This window comes from Mustela nivalis, assembly GCF_964662115.1.
Source record: "Mustela nivalis genome assembly, chromosome: 8".
NCBI classification, from domain to species: Eukaryota; Metazoa; Chordata; class Mammalia; order Carnivora; family Mustelidae; genus Mustela; species Mustela nivalis.
The window spans coordinates 53,442,085-53,455,248 of NC_139027.1; the positions used below are offsets into that span (position 1 = coordinate 53,442,085).

Genomic DNA, 13,164 nt, shown 5'->3' on the forward strand with positions numbered 1-13,164 from the left:
GAGCTCTCCTTTTCTCCAGAGCCATTTCCCAAATACGATGGGCATAGTGAGTTGAGAGTTGAACGGGACTTGGGGAAGTATAGACTACTCCTTCAGGAGGTTCTGCTATGAAGAGACTGAGGGAAGCCAGGCAGTCACCGGGAATCCTGGAGTTGAGGAAGGGGAATGCAGGGCTGGAGGCGCTGGAGTCCACCTACATGCAGACGGGAAGGTGCTGTCGGAGAGGGAGAGATGGAAGGTGGATGATGGGTGGAGTAGTCCCTGGGATCCGAGGCCTCAGGATCAATACATGATGTGGAAGAGTCAGCTTTGTAAAGGAGGAGGCTGTTTCCTCAGATGAGGAGGAAAGCATGGGTGGGCGATGAAATGGGGAGTTTGTGGAGGGCCAGGGGCATCGGCACCCCCCCTCAGTTGCTTTGAATTTATACTGACAGAGGAGGCAGATCTCCACTTGAAAGTAAAGGGGGGAGGGTTGAGGAGGAAAGTTAGTAAAAAGCTGTTGTCAGGAGGGACACCAGAAACCTCAGGAGAAAAAAGAAAGGAGACATAGCAGCCAGGGGACCTTTTCTGTGTTCTGTGGTTCCTGGTCTCTTGCCCATGCCCTCCCTTCTGACAGGGCTTCTGCCACAGCAGCCAACAGTGAATGCACTGTACTTGTGAGGGCTCTTGCCTCTGTGGGGCAATTATTTGTCTTTTAGAATTTCTCCTCCCTCCCTGCTCAGTTCCAACATGATAGCTGGGTGCTGGGCGAAGCACATGAGTCCTTCTCAGTTTGTTTTGCTGGCTCTGGCTGACCTTAGGATTCATTCAGCCTCCTCCTCTTAGATCTATGGGCGTCTTTCTACATCTGTCTGCAATCCACTCAGCTCACCAGGGCACAGCTCTGGCCTGGTCTGGAATTCCAGATGCAGGGCCTACCTCCCTCTTAACCTTCTGGGCCTCTCTTTTGAAAGGGAGAGTCTGATTGGCTCTGCCTACCCAGTGGGCTAGTTTCTCCTGGGCAAGGTCTTTGCTCATGGTTCATTCAGCTCTGGCCCACCTGTGGGGTCAAGTGTTACAAACATGGGCCCACAGATTTACCCTGCAGCAGAAATTGTGGCTGGTGTATGAGCAAGTTTATTTAAGAGCCTCTTAATGAGATTAACACCCTCAAAAGATTTAGCGTATTAGGCTTTGGATTGATGCGAATGTAATTGTTTCAGGAAAATTCCTTTGGTTATTTCTCTGGGATGCTGAAATCTCCCTAAGGGATAGCAAGGAAGTAGCTAATGGCTCCCCAAAGGTTCTGCACCAGGAGGTGGAACTCCTTAAGAGAAAATAAATGAGTTTTCTCATCATTCATTTTCTTTATGACTCTAGCAGACAGATCTTACTGGTGGGGACATGTATTGAGTGGAGGAAGTAGTAGAAATTAAACCTGTGAGTGTTCACCACTAATGCCTAGCCAGAGCTGCAATTCCCATAGGCAGAGAAAGCTCAAGATTTACAGGCCTGCCTGGGCCTCAGAGCTCAGAGAAGAGGCTCCAGTCTACTCTTTTTGGCATAGTAGTGAGGTTTGGAAAGAGTCTGGGATTTGGAGTTCGAAGGTCCTCACACTACACCATAATTTCAGGTGAATTTTTATCTCACTGAGATGATAACTTCCAAGAGACAGCATCTCTGGTTGGTTAATACATTGGGTTAAATTCCCACTAAGATGTGGATTGATAGATTACTCAAACTTGCCCTTGGAGCCAGTTCTGACTCTAAGGACAGTATTGAGCTTTGCAGTCAAATGCTCTACCACTGAGCTATGCACCCCAGTATTGAGCTTTGACGAACAGGAGTGAAAGAAATACCATGAGAGGAAGATGTCAGTGAGTCTACAGGCCAGGAGTTCTATGAAGGAGATTTCTACACATTTAGTCTCGGACTGATTATTCTCAAGCCTGGGTGCATAGGTGTGGAGCCCACTGGGCTTTAAACATTCGTGTCCATGTAGCAGAAAGCCATCACTGGGAATGTTGGTAAGGGGTTTGTCTCTGTAATGGACTTCAAAACCTGGGGTCTGTTTTTTTTTTTAACCTTCTTTCCTGAGATACTTGCTGACTTTCCTCTTGACTTCCCACAGCAGCCCGGTGTGAAAGAGACCTTTTGGAACACTGTCAGAGTACTTTGCTATGACCCTTTAGCTTGCTGATCCATGAAGGTATGTGTTCCCTCCACAAAGAGCCAAGGTCCCTGGTTTATTGCTATTTTTCTTTAAAAAATAAAAACAAAAACTTGAGGAGCCTCCTTCCCAAAGCAATAACAACAATAACAACAAGAACAAAGAGACCTATCAGGTTTATTTCTTAAGACAACAGTCCTTCAGCAAGTCTCACATGCCACGTGCGTGCATTTCTTTTGTAAAAGATTCCTGACTTAATGTCTCCCCAAGGACTTTGCAAGAGTGATCTCACCCTCTGAAATTGGCAGAGAAGAAGCATTCCGATTTCGCTCCAGTAGAAGAACAGAAAGGTGGTTGTTAAGCAGAAATTGTCCAGTCAGTAATTAGACAAGCCCAGCCTCTTCTTTCAAAAAGATTCTGGCCAAATTCTGGAGGTACTCTTTGCAGGTAGGATCTGCCCTAGATCGCACATCTGCTTCTGGTCTCTATAAGAGGTTTTAAGGCTTGGTTGGTTTCTGGGCCTCTGTGAAGGAAAACAGGACTCAGGAGGAGTGGGCTAATGTGGAATCCTTCCTACTACATAGAAATAGGGGGGTAAAACAAAAACCAAATTAGTTCAGTTGCTGGAAATGAAGAGGGAATGGAAAAACAGAGCCGGAAGTGGTGAGTGGCGCGGCGGAGAGCCAGTGGTGTGGGCGTGTCTGTCTCTGCTCTTATTAGGTTGGGGTAGGGCCCATGCAGAGATGAGAGTTAAGGCCTTGGGCCAGTGCCATTTGGAGGCCTGAACAAGAAAGCAAAAAAGGTGGGGCAACTGTAGGGCTGAACTCTCCGTGAGAGGAGGACTAGGAAAAAAAATCTAGTCACTGAATCAGAAAGATGTCAGGAAAGTTTGCCTGTCTGGGTTCTGAGTGGAAAAAAAATAAAAGCCTTTGAGAAAAAATGAGATCCCAACATTATGCTTTGAGAAATTCTAGAGACAGAATGTATCCTGCCTATGAGCTGTGGACATCCTAAATTAAGAAATGCATATAAAAAGTAGTCCTGGTTATGTTACTGCTAGGAGAGATGCAGAAGCAGTTGGAAAATTACTGTGGTCATAGGAGAGCTTGATTTAGCTCAGCTGAAGATGAGCTTTCAGTAAAAAAATTATAAAACAGTTGTTAGAAGATCCACTATAAACAAGAACTATAAACAAGATCCACTATAAACAAGAACTTGCAGACAGAACAAGCAGAAGGATCAGCAGTTCCAAACTTGAGATCACAGAAATCCAATCTGAAAGAGACCATTGATATAGGGATGTTTAAGCAATTAAAGAGACAAAAGGGAAATATAGAAGCCACAATGAAAGAATAATACTACTGAGAAGGAATTGGAGTAATGTTGATAATAAAACATGTTTGAGTTCATGTTCAGATTTCAGAATAAGTAGAATGGGGAACCTGGGTGGCTCAATCAGTTAAATGTGTGCCTTCAGCTCTGATCATGATCTTGGAGGCTTGGGACCGAGCCCCATGTTGAGCCCTGTGTTGGGCTCTGTGGCTCAGTGAGGAGTCTGCTTGTCCCTCTTCCTCTCCCTCTGCTCCCCCTGCCCCTGGTCATCCTTGCTCTCTCTCTCTCTCTCAAAAAAAAAAAAAAAAAAAAAAGGTTTAAACTGGGGAAAAATAGGTTGCCACCACTCAACCAATAAAATAATAAGAACCCAATAACATCCTCTGAAACTCCACCCCACCCCCAACCAAAAAACAAAACCGAAAAGTCATTAAAAAAAAGTCCAAAAGCCAGAACTTGGAAAGAGAAAATGGGAGGCGTACATCTTGTCCTGGCATATTTCAACCCCACTGAAGCTTAGCATGGTTTATGTACTCTTGTAAAATATGCTAGCTAGCATGAGGATTATCCTGAGGATAGGAATGTAGACACTGAGCTTGGTTGCCTAGGACACCAAAGTGATCTTTCTGTTATAAAGACATGATACTGGAAAGAACTGGAAATGCTGGGCCAGCATGCAGGGTTCCGGGAGGCAGCCCCGTAAGAGCATGCAGTAGGAGAGAGTGAATGGAGAATCTGAGTGAAGTCATGAGATTGGAAAAAAGTTATTTATTTATTTTTATTTATTTATTTTAGTGTGTTGTTTTTTAAAAAACATATACAGTTGTTCGATTCACGCATACATGGTAGAGAACTTGGTATTGGACATGTCTGGTGAATCAGTGTTAGCTTTGCCTCCTCTTTCCTGCTCAGGTTCCACAGTAGTATTGCTAGAGACAGTAGAATCTACTCCCTTGTTAGTAACCTGAGCTTGGTTGGGATTATTTTGGTTGTAGAAAAAAGCCAAAAGTGGGGAAGGGGGAAAAAAAAATCTAAACCTGCTATTATTTGAGATGATTTGATGGCAGACATGGGAGATCCATGAGAATCTATAGGCAAAATATTAGAAATGATGAGAATTAAAAAGGGTCACTGGGAACAAGATTTATATACAAAATCATCAGTAAAAAAACTTAGAAAATTTAATTAAAAATACTATTTATAATAACAGCAGCAGCAACAACAAACTGTGAACCCTTAGAAATAACTATAATAAGAGAGTACAAAACTATTATGGAAAAATCAAAACAATTTCTTAAAAGACATAAAATAAGACCAAAGTAATTGGAGACAAAATACTATATTCATGGATAGAAAGACTTGGTAGCATAAAATATGTCAGTTTTTTGGTCTAAATTAAATTAAAGTTAATTCAATTTCAATGAAAATTCCTGAGAGTTTTTCATTGAACTTGAAAAAATGGATCTAAAAATTCAAACAAAAGAGGGAAGTCCAAAAATTTCCAAAAAAATCTTAAATCATGATGATAATAAGAGGTTTGCCCTACCAAATTAAAAAAGAATTTGTACAAAGCTATATAGTAATTTAAAAATGTGATACTGGCATAAGGATAGAAGAAATCTACCAATGAAACAGAAGAGAGTGTAGAAACAGACTCATGTATATTAGGAATTTGGCCTATATCTGATAGCATTATGAAGCAGCAGTGAAAGAATGGATGATTTAATAAATTGGATTTGGACAGTAAACCATGAAAACAGATAAAATGGGATTCCTACCTCACAAACACACACCTCTAGCTGGATTAAAATATAAATGTTGAATTTAAAACTTTAAGATTTTAATGAGAAAATACAGGAAAATATCTTTATAATCTCAGTGTTTGGAAACTTATTGAACAAGACAAAATAGGAAAAAAGTAAAAAGTTTGATAAATTTGGGGCACCTGGGTGGCTCAGTGGCTTAAAGCCTCTGCCTTCGGCTCAGGACATGATCCCAGAGTCCTGGGATCGAACGCCATGTCAGGCTCTCTGCCCAGCAGGGATCCTGCTTCCTCCTCTCTCTCTGCCTGCCTCTTTGCCTACTTGTGATCTCTGTCAAATAAATAAATAAAATTTTTAAAAAAAAATTGATAAATTTGATTGTATGAAAATGAGAGAAATTCACAACAAATATAGCTAATAAAGAATGCACAGAAGATACAAAAAGTCTTGAAAATAAATAATGAGGATATAGGCAATAAAACAGGAAATTTATAGAAAGGAAAATTGAGTGGATGATGATGACATGAAAGGAATCTAACTTTGTTAGTAATCAGGTGAATGCAAAATTAAATAATTTCACATCATCAGATTGATAAAATGCAAAGTCTGGTAGTAGTAGGTGGTGGCTAAAATGTGGAGAAATAGAAGCTGTTTAAGAGTGCGGATGGCAATTTAAATTCATACACCAATTTCTAGGAAAATGTTACAGTATCTATTGTAGTTAAAGAGATACAAGCCTTTGACTTAAGCAATTTCACCTCTACTCATGTATTCTAGAGAAACTTTGGTGTTTATATGTAAGGAAGTTCACTGCAGGCCACTTTGGAATAGTGGAAATGGAGAATCAGTCTAATCATCCCTAAGTAAAATAAGGTTTTGAAGGCTGCCTGGATGGCTTTGTTTTTAGAGCATGTGACTTTTGCTCTTGGGGTTATGAGTTCAAACTCCACATTGGGCATAGAGTTTACCTAAGTAAACCATGTCAAAATAGTTCTAACTCAAAAAAAAAAAAAAAAAGTGAAAAAATAAGTTCTAAGATGATATCAAAATGACATCTTAATTATTTTTTCCAATTGTTGGTTATGACCCATCCATAAGTTGTGAAATCCATTTAGGTCACTGCCACAATTACAAAATAAAATTAGAATAGGAAGAAAATATCAGAATGTGCTAGAAGTAGTTGAGTAGGAAGTATTTCCATGACAGTGTTGTTTCAGATTCTGTAACACATGTTCACATACAGGTATGTATGGATACATATACACATGTGTACATGTGCATGTGTATCAAAATGCAAAACACATTTCTTATATTGAGTATGTTAGGAAAGTCCAAAAGCACTGTTTTATATACATTAAAAATGCAAAACAGTATTATATGTTTACAGATTTCATATATGTGTGGGGGTGATTAATACTAGTGAGGATAGTGGTTATCACTGGAATGGGCAGGAAGAGGAAGACATGGGGTCTGGGTGTGAAGATTTTGCTCCATCTACATTGATGCAAGTTTCATTCACATTGTTGCAAATGGCAAGATTTCCTTCTTACTCTTTTGAATAATATTCCATATATATATGTTAAAAAAGATTTTACTTATTTGAGAGAAAGAGTGAGAGATCATGAGCAGGAGGGAGGCCTAGAGGGAGAAGCAGCCTCCCCGCTAGGAAGAGGGCCCCACATGAGGCTCAGTCCCAGGACCCTGGAATCATGAACTGAGGTGAAGGCAGACACTAAACCAACTGAACCACACAGGTGCCTCATAAAATACATTTTTATGTATTGGTGGATGACTTTCACTTCTTGTTCGTGCCTGATTTCTCTGGCTAGGACTTCCAGGGCTATATTGAATATGAGTGGTGTGAGTGGACACCTTGACTTTCTCCTGAACTTAGAGAAAAATCTTTCAGTCTCTCACTGTTGAGGGTGATATAGGCAGTGGGTTTGTCGTTTATGACCTTTATTATGTTGAGATAGTTTTCTTCTGTAGACAGTTTATTGAGAGTTTTTATCATGAAAAAAAAATATATATGCCACATCTTTTTATCCATTTGTTTGTAGATGGTCCCTTAGGTTGTTTCCATATTTTGGCTATTGTGACTAATGCTGCAATAAACAAGGAGTGGTGGTATTTCTTTGAAAGTCTGATTTCATTTCCTTTAGATATATACCCAGAGTAGGAATGTAGGATCATATGGTAGTCCTATCTTTAATTTTTTGAGAAACCTCCATATTGTTTTCCATTGTAGCTGTATTGATTTATATTTCCACTAACAGTGCACAAAGTTCCCTTTACTCCACATCCTTGGCAACGTGTGTTGCTTCTTATCTTTTTGATAATAGCTCTTATAACAGGTGTGAGATGATACCTCATTGTGGTTTTGATTTGCATTCCCCTGATGATGAGCATCAGGGGATGATTGAGCATCTTTTCATGTACACCATGGTCGTTTGTATGTGTTCTTTGAAAAGACTGTCTATTCAGTTCCTCTGTTTATTTTTGAATTGGATTTTAGTTTGCTGTAAGTTGTATGAGTTCTGTATATGTTTTGGATTTTGGATATTAGCTCCTTATCTGATATATAATTTGCAATTTGCGATATATTTTTCTTCCATTCTGTATGTAGCTTTTTCATTTTGTTGATTGCTTCTTTTGCTGTGCAGATGTGTTTTGGTTTGATGTAGTTCCACTTGTTTATTTTTGCTTTTGTTGTTTGTACTTTTGATGTCAGAGCCAAAAAATTGTTGCTAAGACCAATGTGAAGGAGCTTTTCCCTACGTTTTCTTCTAGGTGTTTTACGGTTTTGGGTATTATGTTTAAGTTTTTAGTTCATTTTGAATTAATTTTTGTGAGTGGTAAAAGGTAAGGGTCCAATCTCATTTTTCTGCATGTGATTATTCAGTTTTCCAGCACCATTTATTGAAGAGACTGTTCTTTCCCCATTGAGTGTTCTTGGCTCCCTTGTCAAATATAAGCTGATTGTGTATGGTAGGGTTTATTTCTAAGGTTGCAATTCTGTTCCATTGGTCTGAGAGTCTATTTTTAGGCCAGAATCATACTGTTTTGATTCCTATAGCTTTGTAATATAGTTTTGAAATCCGACACTGGTATGTTTCCATCCTTATTATTTCCCGAGGTTACCTTTGCTATTCAGGGTCTTCGTGGTTTCATATGAATTTTAGGATTATTTTTTCTCTTTCTGTGAAAAGCATTTTGGAATTTTGACAAGGATTGCATTGAAGCTATAGATGACTTTGGATAGTGTAGACATTTTAGCAGTATTAATTCTTATGATCCATGTATTTAGAATATCTTTTCTTTTTAAAAGTTTTCTCCTTTAAAAAAAAAAAAGATTTTACTTATTTGAGAGAAAGAGTGAGAGATCATGAGCAGGAGGGAGGCCTAGAGGGAGAAGCAGCCTCCCCGCTAGGAAGAGAGCCCCACATGAGGCTCAGTCCCAGGACCCTGGAATCATGAACTGAGGTGAAGGCAGACACTAAACCAACTGAACCACACAGGTGCCTCATAAAATACATTTTTATGTATTGGTGGATGACTTTCACTTCTTGTTCGTGCCTATTTTCGCTGGCTAGGACTTCCAGGGCTATGTTGAATATGAGTGGTGTGAGTGGGCACCTTGTCTTTCTCCTGAACTTAGAGAAAAAACTTTCAGTCTCTCACTGTTGAGGGTGATATAGGCAGTGGGTTTGTCGTTTATGACCTTTATTATGTTGAGATAGTTTTCTTCTGTAGACAGTTTATTGAGAGTTTTTATCATGAAAGTATGTTATATTTTGGCAAATGCTTTTTCTGCATTGAGATGATTATATGCTTTTTATCCTTCATTCTTTTAATATGATGTATCACATTAATTGACTTGTGTATGCTGAACCAACCTTGCATCCCAGGGATAAATCCCAGTTCTTCATGTTGTTGAATCCTTTAGTTGCATATTGGATTGCATGTAAATGTTCTTATTTTCAAGAACCAAATTTAACATAAAATGCTGTCAGTAATTGAACTGAAATCAATTAAAGCAAAAATTACTTAAAAATTATTGCATCATTTTATTTTTATTTTCCCTGTCACATGTTTATTGCATTGTATCACTTATGCTCCATTTTCTTTGCTATTTGTTCCATTGACTATTGCCCGAAGTTGGTACTCACATCTCCTTAGCAAGTCTGCCCTCCTAGTAAGATCTCCTACTGACTGTTTTTCTTTTTTCCCCAGTAAAAACTTACCTGCTCTATGTTCGAATCTTATAACAGGAATGTCACCCAGCTGTCCTTGTTAAAAAAAAAGATCAGTGAGATAAACTTTTCTGGGGCTCATATGCTATAACCCTACTGGGTTCCCAAAGGCTGCACCACTGATAGTCTGGGAACAGGGGCAGTGGGGCTTGTGTTTAGGGACAAGTGAGGGGTGGTCGTGACTGGGCAGGCTTGGTCAGGGTTTGGAGACTATGAGCAGTGTACCACTTCCAGCTTCAAACCTAAGTCAAATTCCTCATCCTTTCTGGGGTGGTTAGTCCTCTCTCTCCAAGGTCATCACTCGAGAGATTCGCTCCTTCAGTCCTATTTGGAAAGCTCTCCCTTCACACAGCAACATTTTGGGGTCCAGGAAGAGAGATCGTGCTGTAAATCCAGATGCCATCAGGCCCTGAGGCGTTATAACTCTGTTTTTCTTTTTTTCCAGTGCGGTTCGTTGTGTAGCTAATTCTCATTGGTTATGCTGAGGTGAGGATTCTTTGGGATTTTGGAAGAAAATATCCTCACATTTTCCATTCCTTTCTTCCCAGAGACAGTTTGCTGGCAGAGTAATGGCCACCTCTCTCGACAGCCAGATGAGAAACAGAGCTTAAGGCAGAGGCGAGAACAATGCCTATGTGGCCAGCACCATTCCTTGGTCTTTTTTTTTTTCTTTTTTTTTTTTTTAAGTCTAGGAAAATGCAAAATTAAAAAGGACCTAATCTCTGTCCTTTGGGAAGAGAAGACTGTGGCTGACATGTCAGATGCCACGTTCGTCTTTCCTCCTGGAACATGGATGCTCGCTATCCACACCACAAGTCCTGGCCTGGGTGTCTGATGGCGGAGGCGGCACATTCGAGTGCTCTGAGGCGCAGTGCCCTGCCTCCTCCTCACCAAAGACAGACTCACCTAGGCCCTGGCCCCAGGGATCTCTGAGAAGTGCCCCTATTGTGACAGCCCCATCTTCCAGTCTGCGGCCACCCAGCACACAGATGTTATGCCCCTAGCCATGGTCGCCATATCACTCCTTGGTGCTGCTTCCCGCTGAAGTCAACTCTGATGCCAGAGGGACAGTCCTCCCCTCACAGGGCTTCTGAAGGCCATTAACTCATGCTGCCTCACACGGGATCTCTCACTTTCCATTGTGCTTAAGGAATTGCTCTAAGTTTTGAAGAAAACAATAAAGATGGTATGTGTACACTATTACAATAAAAAAGCATACAATGTTCCAGAAAACCAACAATGAAAACCTCCTGTCTCTCAGACCACCCACCCGAAGCCCTGCTTCCCAGAGGTAACCACTCATAATTGTGGCTTTGTTTTTTTTTTTTTAATGTAGTTTTTATATTATTTTATTTTATCATGGTTTAACGAGTGAACTAGTCCTACAAGGCTTGTTATTAAAACAGCAGTACAATTTTCTTTTTGAGATGATGAAAATGATCTAAAATTAGAATGTGGTGATGGTTGCACAACTCTCTAAATACCCTGAAACCCATTGAATTGTGTGCTTTCAGTGGAAGAACTTTACGGCATGTTAATCATATCTCAATAAAGCTGGTAAGAAGGACAATAAATACTTCCAACAAAAGCAGTCTCCTGACCGCCCGTGCCCCCCAGCTTTCCCCACTTCACAGAGGCAACCGCTTTCAATTAGTGTGATCTTTTCCTCCACATTTCTAAACGAATTTGCTTGTGATGCTATTTCTCGATTGTTCGGTTTTAGTCATTTACTATTGACTTCATGTTAAAAAAAAAATATGAGGTTTTAACCTTCTTTCATATACCTACCCTGGCCCCCCGCTATATCAAATGCACACTTCCCATCCCCCATCTCTCTAGTGCAGTGTTTTTAATATTTTGGTTAGCTCAGTGTTCTGTGTTCACATTAGTATGAGAACAAACACTCCGTTGGCAGCCGCTCAGTTGTGTGACATGGAGGAAGACTTTCCAGGGTTTCACTGATTCTTAGTTTGTCAGCCTCCTATTTTCCCCCCTCCCTCACTCCTGCTTCCAGTTCCTGGTATTACAGATTTCCAGATCTTTTGCGGTATCCATAGTGTAAATTGTTGTGGGACTCTCTCTATGTTGTGGTTTTAGAATACAGTTATTATTAATTTTTTTTTTTGAGAGGATCTGTAGGTCATTTATCATGCATCCATCTGCTGTCCAATTTCTGAAATTTTGTTGCGGTTTTCTCATCACCCATTCCCTTGTATTAAAATCAAATTTATTGAGATACAATTAATATTCCATACAACTCCTCCATTTAAAGTGTACGGTTCAATAGGTTTAGTATATTCGCAGAGTTGTGCATCCATCATTTCAATTTATTTTACACTTCAATTAATTTTCTTTGTGTGTTTATGCCTTAAAACTCTTCTTTCTTTCTTTCTTTTTTTTTTTTTACTGTATCTGTAGTGGCATTTCAGGAGCTAGTAAAGGCTAACACATGTATTCAATGTGTCATATTTCATCAGAGCTTCTACTTAATATCTACTTACCACTTGATTTATTAAATTTAGACATTATTTAATGGCAATAATAGATGAAGGTTGAATTCGTGATATAGTACTATTTTTAGTTCCTTCATTAACTATCCTTATAATTTTAAAGACTTTGGTCACCTTTTTATTTCTTGTTCTATCAACTAGACAGCATCTCTTCTCTCTCTCTTTTTAAAATTTATTTATTTATTGAAATAGAGATAGAGAGAAAGAGAGCATGTGACTGGGGGGAGGGGCAGAAGGAGAAGGAGAGAGAGAATCTTAAGCAGACTCCCCACTGAGCACAGAGCCTGAGAAGGGGCTTGATCTCTAGACCCTGAGATCATGATCTCAGTCTAAAGTAAGAGACAGACACTCAATTGACTGAGCCACCCAGGCACCCACTGACTTCTCTTCTTGTTCATATACATCTCTCTTTCACTTATATCTCCTTCACCTAAATCTCTTGTCATCCGTAATTTTCCCTCTGCATTTTTAAAGCTAATACAGTCATAACTATAGCCAGTATTAATTTTTTATGCTTTGCCTATATATTGATCCAAAAATAAAATCCATAATAAAAATTGTTTATATTATAAATATGTACATACTTTCATTGCATTTGCACCTAGAGCTTTTTTTTTTTTTTGCTCAGTTTTAATTTTTTCCTGGAATTTTCAACTGACTTTCTTTTCTTCTTGCATTGTCTTCCCAAGTTAAAAGCTTCAGTTCTTCTAATTAACCAAGAATGGTATCATATCTAGAATCCACCTTTCTCCTTGATTTTCATTCTCTGAGGGGCCACTGCTCTCTTGTTCCAATCTAGACTGATTCCTTTCTCACTGTGCTGAATAATTTTTATCCTGGATCCTTAACCATCCTGGTTGACTCTCATTTCCAGGATCATGTGGATCTTCTCTTGTTTTACTTTCTTTTTTCTTTATTTCTTCTTCTTCTTCCTTTTTTTTTTTTTTTTTCCTGGAGCACATCCTCAAGTATATTAATAAAAAGGTGGTGGGGCGCCTGGGTGGCTCAGTGGGTTAAGCCTCTGCCTTCCCCTCAGGTCATGATCTCAGGGTCCTAGGATCTAGCTCCACATTGGGCTCTCTGCTCAGCAGGGAACCTGCTTCCTCCTTTCTCTCTGCCTGCCTCTCTGCCTACTTGTGATTTCTCTCTGTGTATTT

The 13,164-nt window shown here is 39.7% G+C and overlaps 1 long non-coding RNA gene across 2 annotated transcripts in view; it reads left to right on the top strand.

Annotated features, from left to right (window-relative positions):
• The first annotated feature begins 2,472 nt into the window (after positions 1–2,472).
• The window catches only part of LOC309871269, a 78,942-nt gene continuing 68,250 nt past the window's right edge, over positions 2,473–13,164 (top strand). For both annotated transcript variants that reach the window (XR_014315159.1, XR_014315160.1), the window contains exon 1: positions 2,473–2,596. This is a non-coding gene — a long non-coding RNA (uncharacterized lncRNA). The remainder of the gene's footprint in view (positions 2,597–13,164) is intronic.